This window comes from Myotis brandtii, unplaced genomic scaffold, assembly GCF_000412655.1.
Source record: "Myotis brandtii unplaced genomic scaffold, ASM41265v1 scaffold38, whole genome shotgun sequence".
Classification (NCBI taxonomy): domain Eukaryota; kingdom Metazoa; phylum Chordata; class Mammalia; order Chiroptera; family Vespertilionidae; genus Myotis; species Myotis brandtii.
The window spans coordinates 1,232,614-1,244,525 of record NW_005364596.1 but is presented as its reverse complement, the minus strand read 5'-3'; the positions used below and the strand labels follow the sequence as shown (position 1 = coordinate 1,244,525).

Sequence of the window (11,912 nt, the reverse complement as noted above, 5' to 3'; positions counted from 1 at the left end):
TTTTTTCAGTTGTCAAAACATGGCAACAGCTGATCCAATAGTAGCATCTCTTTATAAACATAGGGAGAGGTCACTGATTTTCCTGATAGCAAAACACACTGCCATTTGTCTTAGACTGACATTTTCCAGAGTAGGAAGAATAGTAATGATCCCAGAACAGGTTAAACAAATTCACAACAACCAAAAAGCTCACTGGGACGCCTCTAGACTCGGGCAGTGAGGCAGGATTACAGTGTTTGCGATACTGAGCAATGGCATCTCCACATCAGGATCACGTAAACAGAGTGTGACCCACCTTCTGAAACCTTTCCATGCCTGACGACAGGTATCCTCAACAGACGATGTCTGCTTTAGTCTGGTCTAGTATTTAGCCTTTGCTAAAAACACATATTCAAATAATAGTGTGAATTTTTTTGGGTCCTTATATCAGCAGTTAAATGGGGCTATACATTGTAGTCTCTTGATAATTTACTCCCCCTGTGCCTCCACTAACAATTCAGAGAGCACAGTTTCACTCTTTACGGAATGATCATTTCTAGGTTTGGTTCACTTATTGTGACTGGAATCTTTAAGTGGATATCTCCACTTGAAAGTTCAAATGTCTCCCAAACACCTTGTGGTTCAAGGCACATGAGGCTAAAATGGCTTATTACATATATCAAAATTTAAAATACATAGATCCTTTGACCTTTCATTGTTAGAAATATAACATACCCTTTGGCTATACTTGCAAAAGTATACCAAATTGTATGTTTTGTAATATATAAAAGACGGTTAGCACATAATATAAAGTCCACTGACACGAGAATGGTTATATAAATTACAATAAACACAGTATAGTTAGGTATAAAATGTGCTGCTTTAGGTGCTGCTATAGGAGAGCTCCGAGATACCTGATGATGAAGTGAAAAATCTAAGGCGCCGGACCATTCTGTGTGGTATGATCCAATTTGTGTACATTTTAAAAAGGTGATGTATATATGTACTAAAATATCTATGGAGGAAAACCCTTTAAACTATTAATGATGATATCTATTACAATTTTGTTTTACATTACCCATGTATTTTTTCTTTTTCAGAAGCCACTGGAAACCTAATTTTAAATGATCATTTCTAATATTTATAATCGGGTAATCCTTAGGATTTTTTTTAATAATAAAAGAATGACATATTAAAGGCCCGAATGCTATGTAGATAGTCAGTAACTCTTTTGCTTCTAAGAGATCAGAAACGTTAGATGAATGAAGCTTTAGTCCACAGGGGTATCAGAGAGCCAACAACAACCATGAAAAAGAACAGACATAAAAACTGAGATACATGGAAAGATAGCAACGGACTGAGTAAGAAAGCTGAACCTAAATTAGAATGCGCAAAGGAGGATAGTTAAGGCCTTTTTGGAGAAATATCACTTATGCCCCGAGGTATGAAGTAGCTTCCATTATATTTCTTGCGATGGAATCAGTTACATACTAGCATATATACGGGCAGGCCTGGGAGGCATGGCTGGTTCCGTTCCAAACCACCACAATAAAGAGAGTTTCACAATAAAGTGAGTTGTAATCATTTTGCTGGTGGAGGGTCTCGCCCTCAATTTGTAAAAAACCGCAACATATGTGAGGCTCAGTAAAGCGGACCACAATAAAACGAGGTATGCCTGTAGGGAGATTCATGAACTTCTAATCAATGCTACATGCTGCAGTGTGGAGTATGTCAGGGCTGCAGGCTTCGGGGAAGAAGCTGTAAGTGAGGAAAGTCTTGCGGCGCAGAGAAGCGATCTTATGTAGCAGAGAATGTGGTTCTGCCACAGACACACGCAAGGTGGAGACACAGTGACTGCTCTCTCCACTCACCACAAATCCCTCGGTAAGTCAGAAAACCAATCTGAAACAGATGTCCTTATTGAGTGTTTGGTAAGCTGGGTTGCTTTCAATTCACTTTCTGATGCATATGTCTATTCCCTTAACTTGTAAAGCTAGGCATAAAAAATAGCCTTCAGAGTCTGAATGTTGCTTACATATGACTGCTAGTGCAGTCCTTGCATCTGGCGTGTGCAATGTGGATATAACTCACTTGTTTCAGGCATCTGACAAGGCTAAGAAATGCTGGGTCCAATTTGGCAAACTCACCTGATAAAAACCAGCCTGGTAGAGCAGGGAATAAGAAGGGGTGGGGAGATTAAAAAGAAATAATGATAATAATAATGACAATTGGTACAATTTCTCAAAAGAAATGTGACACCTAGCTACGGAACTTACCACATGTTAGTTTTGATTTGAAATTTTGATTAAGAATGCAAGCTGTTTCATAAAACAGACAAGATTTCCTTTTACTTCAGCTACTATATTATGTTTTAATCTGAAATATATTGGCACGACGAGTAGCTTCAGCCCCAGCAGGGCCAAGCGTGGAGGGCAGCCACTGCTTACTTCACCCTGACTCTGAGGCCACCAATGCCAGCTTCAATTCTGGCTGACAAGTACTTGACTGTGCAGGTATTGTGCTAGATGCTGGCATGATATCCCAGTGGAAGAACGTTATTGAACTCTGACATTATAAAATGTGATTCTCGTTTTATAATCATCCTGGTTTGCAGACCAAGAAATAGGCTGGGAGAAAGGGCAGGAGACTGGTTCCAGGTCACACAGTCACTAAGAAGCTTCTGACTCCAGTTCCAGTGCTTTGCCTTTCACGCAGCGCTGATCCTGAACTCCCCACCAGACTTTCATTTAGGATAGTAGTTCTCAACCTGATGGGATATTACAATCACCAAGAAGCATTAAAATATGCCTAGGACCCATCTCATAGCAATTAACTCAGAACCTCAGCCATGGAAGAAACCTATGGGTTCTAGCTATGGATTAGGAACACCCTGGAGACTTCACCCTCCAAGATGCTTTCCTGCTGCCCTATTCCCCCACCCCCCTCCAACTCCATAAACCTTCAGATGAAGTTGCTCAGAAAACTGATGAAGAACACTGCCTACCGATGCATCACTGCTGTCCTTGATGAGAATCCTTGTCCCTGAATGTTAAGCCTCAGGGTTCTGCTAAATTTTACAAAATTAATGTCTTCTGGTGCTTTCTTCCTGTGCCTTCTTTATTCAACCAGGGATGGGATGCTACCTAATGCATTCCAGGGCAGGGCAAGTGAGACTTGCCCATGACTAAGGCAAATGGGCTTTCAACTACCTACGGAAAGAACAGTGTGCTGGTTTCTGGACTTCTACAACGAGAACAAAGAGATCAAGTACTAGCACAGTGTCTCCAACTGAGTGCAGCAGAAAATCAAAATAGGACGCTGCAGGAACCGGAAAGAACCTAAAAATAAATGTGGGCAGTAGTGAAGATTAACGTGAAAGCCACAAAACTCACCGGATCATCAAAGTGTTAGTCATCTTGTTTCTAAAGAAAACGTTGTTCCTCTGGGAAAGTTCTTAATCTCTTTTGGAATATTACGGGATTATTAGGACAGTGACAATCCCAGTGCCAGGACTAAGAGCATGGCCCCATTAACTCCACTGCACAGTCTTAACTAGGTTTCACAGTCGCATAAGGGAATTTTTTCCCCCCCAAGGAATGATTCATGACAATTTCATTGGAAGAGTATGTGAACATGATGAATAACATTATATGTCTGAATAGTCTCTCCCCTACTCCAACCAACCAACCCACCAACCAACCAAATAAACAAATAAAAAAGATAAAAGATAAAAGAGGGAGGGAGAGAGAAAGAAAGGAAGAATGACATCATGACCGTCAGTTTTCCACATCCTTAGAACCTAGGACTAGGAATGCCCTTTAGGATTCCAGCCCTAAACTTCTGTGAGCTCATGTTATAACTCTAAGAAAGGGAGGAAACCTAAACCATAAACTGCTGGTCTTTATCTGCCCACTTCCTTCCTTTGAGTTTATCTAAAAATCCATTAGATTAATTTTTACAACATTGTTATTTTTCTGAAAATTTCATAGTTTTTCACAGTAAGTGAACTATTATAATCATAAGACATACCAGAGAAAGTAAATCTGAACAATATTCATGTCACAAATAGTAAGTATATATGCCTTCTAGGTGATAGGCCTGGTGTCATATCTCACTCCTATAGAAAAGTGTTTACTTTTTAAAGAAACCAATCAAATATCACCACTCAAAAGAGACAGAAAAAGCAAAGATATTCCTTTCTAAATTACATCTTTTGTTAATATTTTTAAAGAGATAGATAGATACAGACCTCCAGGAAAGTTTCTGGGGGATTTTCCAAAGGATTACAGAGCCTGAGACATCTGCTGATCTCTTTGGCAGGTGAACTTGGTGATGTGGTAAGGGGAGTCAGCCTCCCCATCTCCCAAGTCCTTTGGCATCTGAAGTACAGTAGTTCTCAAACGAGATCAATTCACCACCACCATCATGAAATTAGTGGGATGGGTAAAGACAGACAGATAATGACTGAAGCCCTTCGATGACAGCTATCGACTTGCTAGAAAGTGCCTCTTGGCAGCTGACCAGGAATCATCTCAGAACATTGAGTCTGTAGGCTAAACACTGGCAGGTGTAAAAATTCTCTGTGTTGTTATTCCTAGAAATCATTGGAAATTTATCTTCCAGGTGAATATTAAGCTCTTCTACTGTGAAGTGTTTATAGATGGTGCCCAGATGGGTCCCCCTTCAAATGTGTCACGCTGGCAGCAGATGGCAGTGCCTGGGCTGCAGAGTCATCTGCTCCTCCAAAAGAAACCCCAGCAAAAAATCCACACATGCAATCTCTGAACTTGTGGCCAATTTGAATTCTCTTATTTTAAAATCACCCAGGATGCTGGCTTGGCCACTCTGACAAGTGTCAGTACCCAAATGGCTGTTCTGGGACCCTCCATTTCAAGAATTTCCTTTTGCTCAAAGGAAGCCTGAGAATTTTCATTCTCCGGCACCTCGATGCCCAAATCAAATTTTCCCATAATTCTGCACGATGAGGCAACAGGAACTCTTTGCCCCAATTTAATCACAAAATGATTCTGAACACAAAAATATTAGCATAGATAAGTACATTTTTATACATTTGTGCATACCAGGTCTAATTTGAAAAATAAAAATTCACTCTTTTCTTTAATTCTTCTATAGATCTTAGCTTGTTTCCTGTCTGGTTCCAATTTTTCCATGAATCCAGATATTTGAATAGAGAATTCAAACAGGACAACTTTGATAACGACTAGCAGCAAAGAGTAGAGATGACTGCCTTTAATTACTATACCTATAAAAAAACCTATATATATATAAGCCTAATAGGCAAATTGTCCCCTCGGGAGTTCGACTGGGAGACCAGGAGTTCAATAGCTTGCTATGATGTGTGCTGACCACCAGAGGGCAGCGCAGAACAAAGGAAGGCCCTGGCCAGCAGCCAGAAGGAAAGCCCTGGTGGGCAGCCAGAAGGCCCTGATCAGCCCTGATGGCCGGCCAGGCCTGGGGACCCTACCCGGCCTCTAGTTTTATATATAAAATTTCATGCACCTTCGCCCAAGCACAAGACAAGCACATCTCTCAGTAATATACATGTAAGACTTAATAAAACATTAATAATTTTAAAAATATATAATACCCATTGAAATACTATATGTGGAAATATTCCTAATATCTAAGGCATCCTCTAGATTAAGTTTAACGTATTATTAGAGAGGCAGCCCAGTGCCAGGCAAAGGAAATCTGGCTGTTAGATTCCTAATCTCGTCTCCTCTTATCAAGTGCTTTAGGGCATGTCTCATAATTTCTCGCTTGTTTTATAAAATGGAGACGGCATTGTCTGATATTCTGCCTGCATCATACGTTGTCATGAGGATCACATAAGCTGATGGATGTTAAAATTATTCACTCAACAACATTATTGTTGATACCAGGACAACCTCTTTCATCAACAAATCTTTTCCTGACTACATCACTTTCATTTATTTCATATATTCTCATATATTTCAAAGCAAACACACTCATAGTAACTGTGTTCTGTGAATTTAAGAGCTGGAAACATGCTTAAATTCTCCTACCTGTTCTGATTTTTCTCTTCTCTCCGCCCACCCCGCGAAGTCAATACATGGCTTTTATTGCATCTTTAAAATATCACAAACAGAGCTGAGGAATCATCCAGCCTCTTGCTCTTTCTATAGCTGGGTAACTTGGATCTTATTCACCAGCCTGCTGAACTGTTCCTTTTTTCACAAACATAGATAACATCCAAAATTTTTCTGACATCCTTGTTTTTCACTGTTGTGGCTTTTGCTGAATCAAAGCAGCTGAATTTGATACAAGTTTCCCTTAAGAATTAACTCATCTTTCTGGGCTTGAGATGCTACCAAACAACAGAACAAGCAAAGCCTAACCTCATCTGAACCCTGCGGATCTATTTTTTGCCCAAGAAATTTCTAATTTCAACGAGAGAACCATTCTCCTGAATAACGACATTGAGGGAAAGTGAGCATGTACAGATCTCATCTTGCAACAGAAGTCCAGTGGAACACCCTTGATCCTGCCCTGTGCATGTCTGCAGACAGTGTGAACAGTAGCCAGTTTCTTTCTATTTCCCATTCATTATCAGCCTGGAGCCTCTTTTTCTTTCCAAGGAGACTGAGTTCTACATTGATGTAATTGAAGTCCCTCTGTAGGGTGCCTCTGGGGCCCTTTCAATAACTGCAGCCCTTCAGTGTGATGTCCACATTTTCTGTGATGTGGACAGTCCGACTGCTGAGAATGATCCTCATCCTCCCAGTAGATGTAGCTGAGAGTGCTGTTTTGCTTGTTTTTGTGCTTTTCTTTTTTTCTCACAATATATTTTAAAGGTTAATCTGTTAGATTTCAATATTCTGGTAACTTTCAAGAGAAGACATCTGTATGTACATTTGTTTCTTAGTAGGAAATAGTATCCAGCTACTAACAGATTAACAATTGAAAACAACAATGTTGAGTGTGACCTGGACGGCGAATTTCTTGAGGCTGAGGAGGGTGGGGAGTTCTGGGTGCAGGAAGGGAAGGGATTCATGTAGGCATCAGGAGGAGCTATAATGTAGGAAGTCCAGGACCGGTGGTGCAGAACTGTGATCTCATTGTTGAACCATCAGCTTTGAAATTCAACAACAATGGAGAAGACTCAAAAACAGTCCAAAGAATTCTGCTAGAACCCCACAAGTACTTGCTATAATTACCAAGTAAACAAATGAGAACCAAACTTTCAGAGGCATTTCATCATTGGCTAAAAGTTCCAAAAGACAAGCTTCAGATTATCATTGAAGTGAGGGAAATGTAGCATGATGCTGGTTTACTCATTGATGATATTGAAGACAACTCAAAACTCCCACGTGGCACATCGCATATATGGGATTCCATCTGTCATCAATTCTGCTACTTACGTATATTTTCTTGGCCTAGAGAAAGTCTTATCTCTTGATCACCCAGATGCCGTAAAGCTTTTTACCTGCCCGCTTTTGGAACTCCACCAGGGACAAGGCTAGATATTTATTGGGGGGTTAGCTACACTTGGCCCCCTGAAGAAGAATATAAAGCTATGGTGCAGCAAAATACAGGTGGACTGTTTGGATTAGCAGTAGGTCTCATGCAGTTGTTCTCTGATTACAGAGAAGATTTAAGGCACTACTTGATAAACTTGGGCTTTTTTTCCAAATTAGAGATGATTATGCTAATCTACACTCAAAAGAATATAGAGACGACAAAAGCTTTTGTGAAAATATAACAGAGGGAAAGTTCTCATTCCCTGCTATTCATGCTATTTGGTTGTAGCCTGTAACACCCAGGTGCAGAATATCTTGTGCTAGAATTGAAAACATAGATATAAAAAAATACTATGTGAAAAAAAAGAAGATGGCAGATGGCAGGACAGCATATGTCGTGGCAATATCTTTACTGACACAGCTCCTAGGGCAATGGAAACTAAGGAGAAAATAAACAAATGGGACTACAGCAAATAAAAAGCTTCTGCACAGCAAAAGAAACCATCAACAAAACAAAAAAGCCCACAACAAAACTGCAAGAAAGCCCATATTTGCCAATGTTATATCCCATAAGGGTTTAATCTCCAAAATTTATAGGGAACTCATACAACTTAACAAAAGGAAGATAAGCAATCTGATTAAAAAGTGGAAAAAGGACCTAAATAGTCATTTTTTGAAAGTGAACATACAGAAGGCCAAGAGACCTATGAAAAGATGCTCAGTCACCGTGAGATGCAAGTCAAAATGACAACGAGGTACCATCTCACACTTGTCAGGAGGGCTATCCTCAACAAATCCACAAACGACAAGTGCTGGAGAGGATGTGGAGAAAAAGGAACCCTCGTGCACTGCTGGTGGGAATGCAGACTGGTTCAGCCGCTGTGGAAAACCGTATGGAGTTTCCTCAAAAAATTAAAAATAGAACTCCCATTTGACTCAGTAATCCCACTTCTAGGAATATATCCCAAGAAATCAGAAACTTCAGTCAGAAAGGACATATGCACACCTATGTTCATAGCAGCACAATTTACCATAGCTAAGATTTGGAAACAGCCTAAGTGCCCATCAGCAGATGAATGGATTAAAAAAACTGTGGTACATCTACACAATGGAATACTATGCTGCTGTAAAAAAGAAAGAACTCTTACCATTTGCAACAACATAGATGGACATGGATAGCATTATGCTAAGTGAAATAAGCCAGTTGGAGAAAGATAAATATCACATGATCTCATTCATTTGTGCAATATAATGAACAACAGAAACTGATGAACAAAAACAGATCCAAAGACAGAGAAGCATAGAACAGGACCATCACACTTCAGAGGGAAGGCAGGGGGAGGGTGGGGATGGAATGGGGGGAAGAGATCAACTAAAGGACTTATATGCATGCATATAAGCATAACTGATGGACATAGACATTAAGGGAGTGAGGGCATGTGCTGGGGGGTGGGGGTGGCCAGGGAGAGGTCAATGGGGGAAAAAGGAAACATATGTAATACTATATGTAATACTTCAAACAATAAATAACTTTAACTCTTAAAGAGCTTGAATCCAAAGCCTATAAATAAATTGATGTATTTGGTGGGAACCCTTAGCTAGTAGCTCTAATAAAAGACAAGTAAAATGTTCAAAGATGAGAATGAGTAATATTAAGCCCTTCTTGATTAGGCCTGCCTGATAGCTTATTTCAGTTGATTGTATTTTAGCCTATCTTTTAAAAAATTTGGAGCAAGCTCTTGTCTCTAATAACTGAATGGATAGGGGTGATGTGGGTGAAGTGATTTTCATTTAGAACCACTCTGTAATCATTGTACAAAATTGAAGGAATCAAAAGAAGGCACATTTAAATAGGTCTAATTTGAATGTCACAGTGTATTGTGGCCAACTCTGCCATGAATGTTTGATTAATTATGTCAATAAAAAATTCAACTTCCAAAAAAAGAAACCAACAACATCAACCACAAACATGCAGAAAGCATTAAAGCCCATTTAGTCACTGCTTCTCCATCTCTTCAAGTTCACAGAAATATCTCCATCTCTAATGTGACCACAACACATATGCTACCAAGCTCATGGAAGCTGAGAGTTGGTATACTTTGCACTTGCACTGGCCTAGTATTCTATCAGTCCTATCCTAGGAGCATAGTATTATTTTTTCCACAGAGGAATATATGTATTTCTAACCCTTAAAGTAGAAAAAGCTTAGTGTGTGTGTGTGTGTGTGTGTGTGTGTGTGTGTGTGTGTGTGTATTAATTAAAGTTTATATATATGATAGCTGTATCAAATTTTCTTTGGGACATAAGGCTGGAAGTGGGCTAAACCTGTGAATGACCTTGGGCCCTTGAGCACTTTATGAATAATAGGAACTCAGTGGGTATTTGTGTACTATGATAGTTATGATTATGACTAGGATTGGGCAATAAAAACAAAATGTTAAAACAGTCTGAAGACCGAGCTATTGAACTTTCCAAATGCAAAGCCAAACCCTCCAGACTTCTACATTTCCTCAGGGCAGAAGGTCTTCTTACTTCATCATCAAATATGAGCGTATGTTGAGTATTCCCTCCACCACTGCCCCTCACTTCCGAGCCATCCCAACAATGAGGATGAGGCCTTTGAGTTTTAAGGCTTTTCTCCCTTCTGGAGGAAAATCCAATTTCCATCTAATGATTGAGAGGAGAAATGAAAAGATACAGCCTAGAACACAAGTGGAGGTTAGTTGGTTTGTGTTTGGCCTTTCTGAGCTCACTTTTTGGCCTTCTCCCTTGATCTTGTTCCTTTCCCTTCCCTTACTCACATCCCTTCAAAACTCTGGGTTTCTAAATACAGATTCTTCTGCTTCTCCATCTCTTCAAAAAAAAAAAAGCCCAACAATGAGGATGAGGCCTTTGAGTTTTAAGGCTTTTCTCCCTTCTGGAGGAAAATCCAATTTCCATCTAATGATTGAGAGGAGAAATGAAAAGATACAGCCTAGAACACAAGTGGAGGTTAGTTGGTTTGTGTTTGGCCTTTCTGAGCTCACTTTTTGGCCTTCTCCCTTGATCTTGTTCCTTTCCCTTTACTCACATCCCTTCAAAACTCTGGGTTTCTAAATACAATTCTTCTGCTTCTCCATCTCTTAAAAAAAAAAAAAGCCCATATTTCATAATTAGATGTTAGAGACTCACATCCCTTCAAAACTCTGGGTTTCTAAATACAATTCTTCTGCTTCTCCATCTCTTAAAAAAAAAAAAAGCCCATATTTCATAATTAGATGTTAGAGGACAAATGTGATTGGAGGAGGGAATGACTGAAACTCCCTTACTCTTCCTAGAGTGTTAGGTAAATTTTCAATGGATAGAATTGTAGATAATCCAGGTCTTTAAAGAGTTCTGGACAGGAGAGGACCAGGAGTTTTTAATCACTCATTCATTCAATCAATTATTTCCTGAGCATTATATATGTGCCAGGCGTTATTTTGGCTGAAGGAGAGGCCTAAAACTTTAGGACCTGGAGAAGTTTAGAGAGAATGTGGATGCAGCATTAGGTACTGGGTCTGCACCAGGAAAAATAAACTCAACAGATAGGTCTCACATTTCTTGCAGCTTACGTTTTAAAGCAGGAGAAGAGGTAGTATGTTAGGAAATGTGTACTATACCAGATGATAGGGAGTGGGAATGGAGGTTGTTATTTTAGATACAGCATATCAATAATATGGTAACATCTAAGCAAAGACCTGAAGAAAGTGATGGAGTGAGAGGTTGTCTTACATCCCTTGACCCTGGACTTCACTGGATCCCTAGGTCAAGTTGTACCCCATTCCTTTGTCTTCTGGAACTGGAATTCCATGAGCCACTAAGTCCCGTATGTCATCAAGAAGATTATGGTTATGGGTTCTGCCTCCAGTGGGCTGGAGTAAAACCAGAGAAATAGGTCCAAGGCCAAATCTCACATTGTTCCATCTTTATTGCTCAGGGAGCAATTTTACTTAAATCAAGAGTACTAGAAGGGTCTTAGGTATCTACCAGTCCAAACTCTTATTACCTTGGGCAATCACTTATGCTAACATCAAAAAGGTGGATTTCCTAGTTAACTAGTGGCCCAGTGCATTGATTCATGCACTGGTGGCATTTTTCGGCCTGCCAGTTTCAGCCCAAACCCGGCAGGCCAGGCGGAGGGACCCCACCGATGCATGGATCCATGCAACAAGTCTCTAGTATGCATATAAGGTCTTTGGTTAATCTGTTCCTGCCCTTCCCTCTCCCCCTTCCCTCTGAGATTCATCAGTCTGTTCCATGTTTCCATGTCTGTGTGTTGAGTGTCTGCCCCCTGATGGTCATTGTGCATCATAGCTACCGGTCAAATGGTCAGACTGTTGCTTAGGCTTTTATACATATAGACTAGAGGCCCGGTGCACAAAAATTTGTGCACTGGGGGGGGGGCCCCCG

The 11,912-nt window shown here is 40.2% G+C and overlaps 1 protein-coding gene and 1 pseudogene across 6 annotated transcripts in view; one reads left to right on the top strand and one right to left on the bottom strand.

Annotated features, from left to right (window-relative positions):
- Positions 1–11,912, bottom strand: part of ELOVL6 (ELOVL fatty acid elongase 6) — a 147,621-nt gene that overhangs the window by 18,721 nt on the left and 116,988 nt on the right. The gene's annotated exons all lie outside the window — the stretch shown is intronic.
- LOC102262096 lies at positions 1,791–9,131 on the top strand (annotated as a pseudogene).